We start from the raw sequence: 7,129 nt of genomic DNA on the forward strand, positions 1-7,129 counted from the left end.
CCCTGTATACGTATTTCAAGAACGTTGCCAAGAAATTATCTAGCCAACACTTCTTACTTATCGAGTAAATTTTAACTTGGACATCGTGCATTGTTTCGATTAAATTATTTTTGCCAAACTTCTCGATTGCGATATTTTAATATCTTTAGAAATATTTAGTATTCTTTACCGTTGTTTTTAATATGTAGATTGCTTTCTCTTTTAGTTTTTTCCACATTTATATTTTAACACTCATTCGAAAAATAACTTTAAAAAGTTGTAATTCGTTTAGCATACTTATTATGGATGTCAAAAATCATAGAACTATCCTTAAATCTCTATTCAGTTTTTTTCTGTTAAATTTTTATTACGTAACGAAATTACGAATATTTGCGAAATCTTAGAACGAATCATTGAAACAAATTGTCCTGAGTATAATAATAAACTATATAACCTTCATTATCCTACCATCGAATTATTTTACGTTAATTACGAGAGAGACAAATAAAATCAGTAGCAATTTTGTTATTTATGATAAAGTAATGTTGGACAACCGATAAATTGAAAGTAAAGATATATCAAGTATAATTTATCTTAAGCTGTCAACATAGCCAGTTTATCGAGCGGAATGCTATTAAAAATTAGGACGACATATAAATGATTTAATCGGACATTAATGTAAGCATTCAGGTGATTTATCAGATCGATTTATAGTCGTATCGCGATTAAATGATTTACTTAATTAAGAGGACGACTTTGTTAGATAACGATTACATAAATATTAGATATAATAAAAGCATTTCGGACATTATGCTTTGTTCGTGTTTTTTTTCTATTTATTTTTTCTTTGTCACCTGACAAGTATTAACTGTGATTTTTAATATTTTAACTAATTAAATTAATTAACAAATATATAAAATATATAAATATATACATACAAAGTTACCTGTGTACACTTAAATAAACACTTGTCGCGATTATTCGAATTTTGGAGATTGGGCTATTGATTTCTCATTCTGTAAAAAATATACGTCCATTATATTAGCATTATTTTATTAGTTACATGCCTCGCATTAATAATGAGTACAAATTAAAAGTATATGTGGCTATTCTTTTTATCTTATCAGAAATCATAATTATTTCGTATATTATATTAATATTATATTAATATTATATTAATTTTATATTATATTATATTATATTAATTTCCTATCTTTATTTTCTTGTATCTAATTACGCCATTATCTCCCTATTATCGCAATTTTTCTTTGAATTGATTAATTATCTAATTATCCGCTATTATCATTATTGCTTTTTCACCGATATCTTAAAGAGTACAAAGATTATATTGTACGAACTGAATATTTCATTGACTGCTTCATGACTAAGAAATCAGCGAGATTTCTCGTAGCTGTACGATAAATATTAAGTAACCGAACCAACGCGCACCAAGAGGTGTTATTAACTAACCGCATTTTGCATAACATTGCCGTGCCGGGTCGACGACTCCGACGGTATTTTATTTGAACATCGAAAGATGAAGATACTTTGTGTCTCCTCTGCAAAGCGAAAAACTTGAAAAAAATTACATATCTATTAATTTATTATTACATTCTATTTATTTATTATATTCTATTAATTTATTTATTCTATCTATTATATTCTATCTATTTATTTATTACATTCTATTAATTTATTTTCTAGTTATTTGCTAAATGTAATTTTCCGTATTTGATATTAATTACAATTATCAAGTTAATTAATTCCTTATATTTTACAGTACATCGTTTCAAGTATTTATTTACTATATTCTGTCTTTTTATATAATTTTTAATTTTTATAATTAATGCTTTCGCGATGTATTACATTATGTGCATTCGTAATGAAACTATTATCCGATAATATCTTCGGCGATGTTAGTCAGATGAGCAAATGAAAGATCATTGCCGCGATAGTAATTGCGCCAGAAAAGACGATGACAGATCGGGATCTTTAACGTCACAGTCCATTTGTCGCGTTAAACCAAGAAGTGATCTGGTTCACTGTCACGCGGTTGTATATTACGGAGAGAAAGGAATAGCTTCCTACAAAACCGCGAGAGAACCGGACTCACAATTACCAGGAACATGAAAGAGGAACAGAAAAGAGCGCAGGAAGAGATATATGAGGGAAAATGTGTGCTAGACTTGGCCAGTTCGGAGGAGGTCAGGACTTTGCATTTCTATCATGTATCTGGGAACTTTGAAATATAAAAATAATAAAAAAAATTATTAGAAATGATAAAAGTATGAGATAATATGAAGATGAGTTTTATTGTTTCGTTATTAATATTCAAGGGCGGATGTGACTAGACCTTTAAAATAATAGCGATAATAATATTCAAACAGAATAAAGACGAGATAAGAAAATAGACAGCCGACGAGTTATTGGCTTGCGGCGATAGGATGTAACTCGGTGGATCTGAAAGTGACTGAGAGAACATAGCAATCATGTTCGTGATTATTATACCTTAGCTACCATGCTCTCTCTCTCTCTCTCTCTCTCTCTCTCTCTCTCTCTCTCTCTCTCTCTCTCTCCCTCCCTCTCTGGCGAGACGAGTCCGCGCATCTTTCCGCCGATCATCCGATTCGAAAGGATGTGTCATATACGCGTCCTTTCTTTCCGTTCTTTCTTCCCTCCTTCGTTTTAGTCACCGCGTTTCTCTCTCTCTCTCTCTCTCTCTCTCTCTCTCTCTCTCTCTGCTTTCTCGCGGTCGCGATCATTTCGCAATTTCCTGCTACGCTATCGAATCGTAGGCTGATTGACAAAAATTTCCGATCGTTACCCTGCGTACCTCGCAATCATCCGCCGTGCAATTACCTGCGAGCGAAATGGACTGCTGAACGCGGCTTGTGACATTTTGACGATCGGACGGAGGATAATATCACGAATAATGCGCGCTTTGTCTTCCGACCGTTTTCTAAGAAACTCGACTTCTCGCGTTGAAATCGTACGTGCCGCGGAGAGACAATTCGCTAAGCCTATACTCTCTCGCCGCACTTTTAACACCAAATCTGGCTACTTGTTTCTTATCTCATGCTGATACAGTGATTGTCTTTAGAGTACATACGTACAGCCCAGATGCGGATGATAATATCACGAATAATGCGCGCTTTGACTTTCTGAGAAATTCGCGTTGAAATCGTGCCATGGAGAAGCAATTCGCTAAGCCTACTCTCTCATCGCACTTTTAACGCCAAATCTGGCTACTTGTCTGTTATCTCGTACTGATACAGTGATTATCTTTGAAGTACATACAGATGCGCAAAATACTATTGGAAATTCCCTTTGCAATTTATCTTAATGAAAAAAATTTTTAATTTTGTGATTTTTACAATCTGCAGTAATATATTATAATCTAAAATTGATATGTACACAAATATTATTAGATATAGAATTAATTTAGCTTTGCATTCCAAGAAGAATAAAATTGTGTGGTTTTCTAAATCACAAAAGTGAAATTTAATCGTCAAATTACAGTCGCACATTCGCTAATTGTGAATACGGCGATCGCGCGAGATTTGATCGAATTTTCTGTTATATTTTTTATTCTACGCCAGGATGGTATGTAAAGGAAATTGATTTTATTTATTTTTACTGTAAAGCTGTTCCTTGAACGCGAAATAGACTTTGTATTGCAATGTTGATAAACTCAATCGTCTTAATTAGACAAACTCAATTGGAACTCAAGATCTCTATATTTAACGCTAGATGCAACGCAAATAGAGCGTTAAATCTCTGCTAACGATCTCTTGAAGCTGTCAAAGGGACGTCTCTATTTGTTGTACCACGAATGTGCATGATACCGTAGCTGTAAATTTGCAGTAAAAAAAGCGAAGGCGTACACTGAGATATAGGCCAAGATTGAAAAAGAAAAAAATCTTCGGTAGACTAGTAGAAGAGATAATCTGCCTTCTCGGGCCATAATAAACCGGACTTGATGTAATAATTACACGTGAGAATCGTGCGTTTAATTGCTCGGCACGCTAAGCGATTTCGCCCAATATAGAAATTAATTATCGGACGCATGGAATTGTGAGCATTTCTGAGAAAAAGAACACCTGAGCAGTAGTCGCTCTCTACAGTATCAATATTATTGTACGATTTAAAAATCGTTACAGTGCTTAAAAAATGCATAATTTCTTCTAAGATTCAGATTGTATTCTTACCATATATTTGACATTAATATTAATATTAATTAATATATAAACTTGATATTTTTATATAAAATTTTCTATAAATGAAATAATATTAAACAATAAAGAAAACAATAAAAATTTTGGTGACAAAGTTACATTGGCATGTTGAAAGTGAAATAAATAGCCACAAGAAAAATGCTGACGTAACAACTTTAATATACATGGAGATAATATATAGAATTGAAACATAGTCATTAATTATTTTTGGATAGAACAACGTATGTACATCTGTATTTTACGATACAACAGGAGATTTATCTTCGACTTCGAAAGGAAACTTTGTTTAGGCAATAAAGAACATTGTTGAGAAACTTACATAATGATTTTGCACGATTATGCAATGTTAAAATAAAATTCATCTTTTTACCTGCAATGTTCTCTTTTTTTCATGTCTTTATTATTTAAAATTATTTTTTATTTTATCGTGATATATATTATAACAAAAAAATTCTTTATATAATACTTTAACAAACGCACCTTTTTCGGAAAGATAATTTTATAAACCATTGCATTTTTCTGGTAATAAAAAGAATTGTATTAAAGAGTTCGATTACATTGCATGAATCTGCGCGACTATCGCTCTGATGATTATTGCGCATATGATTGAGTGGCAATTGAAAAAAATTCTATTTTTACGATTTATTAAAATGAAATAACTTTATTTTTCTGGAGATGCAAGAATTTGACATAAAGTAAATCATAATAAAATGATTTACATTAACCTTTTGCGAAATATTCTTAGTAGTAAGACTGGAGACTGTATCACGTAGATGTTGGATTTAATATTTGATGATAAGTGCAATTAATTGAATATAATTTACCTATTACTTTTAATACTCCGCAGTAAGTCGTCATACATTACGCGATTACGAATATTTAATTACGCGATATAATAACTCGCTTATGTAACGAAATTATCTAAGGCAATAATAAGTGAGTTATAAAGAATTTACAAAAGGGAGTAGAATGTAAGGAACAGAATATTTGAGTGAGTTTGCGTTATGCGATAAATTAAATAATTTCGCGTATGGCCTTGCGGGTGTGCGACAGCGTGTTATTGTTTATACAAGGTCATCGACCTGTGCCGTGTTTGCGAGACCACCGCGCTACCATTCGCACGACGACACTCGAGCGAGAAAGTAGTGACGCGCATGACTCCATATCTATGATCTTTTGAAATGCGACTTTAATAATTAATATTCAGCAGTCCGCGCGTTTAATTAATTTTCGTGACATGTAAGCGTTTCAACGCGATAATGATGCAGTAAATATCTTCCGCGTTTATTTATCTGAAATAGAAATCACAGCGACAGAGTACAAAAATTATAAATCGTTATTTTACTGCGACATTTATCAGTACAGACTATTTAACGACGCTTAGAATCCAGCAGAACTTGCATTGTGTTGCGGATTCTTCGCAAATTTAAATACAATTTAGCTATTATTTTTAATACCTCACAATAAGTGATCGTCATGTCGATGCGATTACGAATATTTAATTGCACTATTGATGTAAGTAATAATCGCTTATTACATCGTGTAATAATGAAAATATCTAAATAAATATCTAATAAGTAACGAATCTATCAAAGGAAGCAGAAAATGCGGGATAAACTCATCGGATAATATTTAAAATGTAATATATAAATGCACAAATTATTTAACATTTACTTATTTCACGAAGTACATTGAATATTTTCAGTATAGTGAGATCGTGGGCATTGTCTTTGGCGCGCTATCATTTAACTTCGAACGATCGTCCGTTGACGCCGCAATCTTGGTTATTGTTCTCGGGCGACGCGCGCCGCTCACCCCACGGCGATCGCACTTGCGAAAGACTTTGTTAATTAATAATAAAATTATTAAATTTTTTGCGCCCATTTAAACTACCACTTTCCGGGTATCGCGAATGTAATTAATTAATAATAAAATGGTTAAATATCTCGCGCCTATTTAAACGATCACGTTTCGTGGCTCGCGATCGTCTTTGATAATTAAATATAAGACTGTAGAATTTTTCGCGACCATTTAAACGACCAATTTCCGGGTATCGGGAACGTTGTAATTAATTAGTAATAAAATTGTTAAACATCTCGCGCCTATTTAAACGATCACGTTTCGGGTATCGCAAAAGATGTAATTAATTAATAATAAAATTGTTAAACCTCTCGCGCCTATTTAAACGATCGCGTTTCGAAGCTCGCAATCATCTTTGTTAATTGAATATAGGACTGTAAAATTTCCGCGCCCATTTAAACGACCAATTTCCGGGTATCGGGAACGTTGTAATTAATTAATTATAAAATTGTTAAATATCTCGCGCCTATTTAAACGATCATGTTTCGGAGCTCGCTAGCGTCTTTGTTAATTATAAATAATACTGTTGAATTTCTTGCACCCATTTAAACGATCAAATTCCGGATATCGTCAATGTTGTAATTAATTAATCATAAAATTGATAAATATCTTGCGCCTATCTAAACGATCGCGTTTCGGGGCTCGCGATCATCTTTGTTAATTATAAATAAGACTGTTGAATTTCTTGCACCCATTTAAACAACCACTTTCCGAATACCGCAAACGTGGTAATTACTTAATAATAAAATTGATAAATATCTCGCGCCTATTTAAACGATTGCATTTCGGGACACGCGATCATCTTTGTTAATTATAAATGAGACTGTTGAATTTCTCACGCCCATTTAAACGACCAAATTCCGGATATCGTGAACGTTGTAATTAATTAATCATAAAATTGTTAAATATCTCGCGTCTATTTAAATGATCACGTTTTGGAGCTTGCTAGCATCTTTGTTAATTATAAATAAGACTGTTGAATTTCTCACGCCCATTTAAACGACCAAATTTCGGATATCGTCAATGTTGTAATTAATTAATCATAAAATTGATAA

This window comes from Wasmannia auropunctata, unplaced genomic scaffold, assembly GCF_000956235.1.
Source record: "Wasmannia auropunctata unplaced genomic scaffold, wasmannia.A_1.0 LD335972.1, whole genome shotgun sequence".
NCBI lineage: Eukaryota > Metazoa > Arthropoda > Insecta > Hymenoptera > Formicidae > Wasmannia > Wasmannia auropunctata.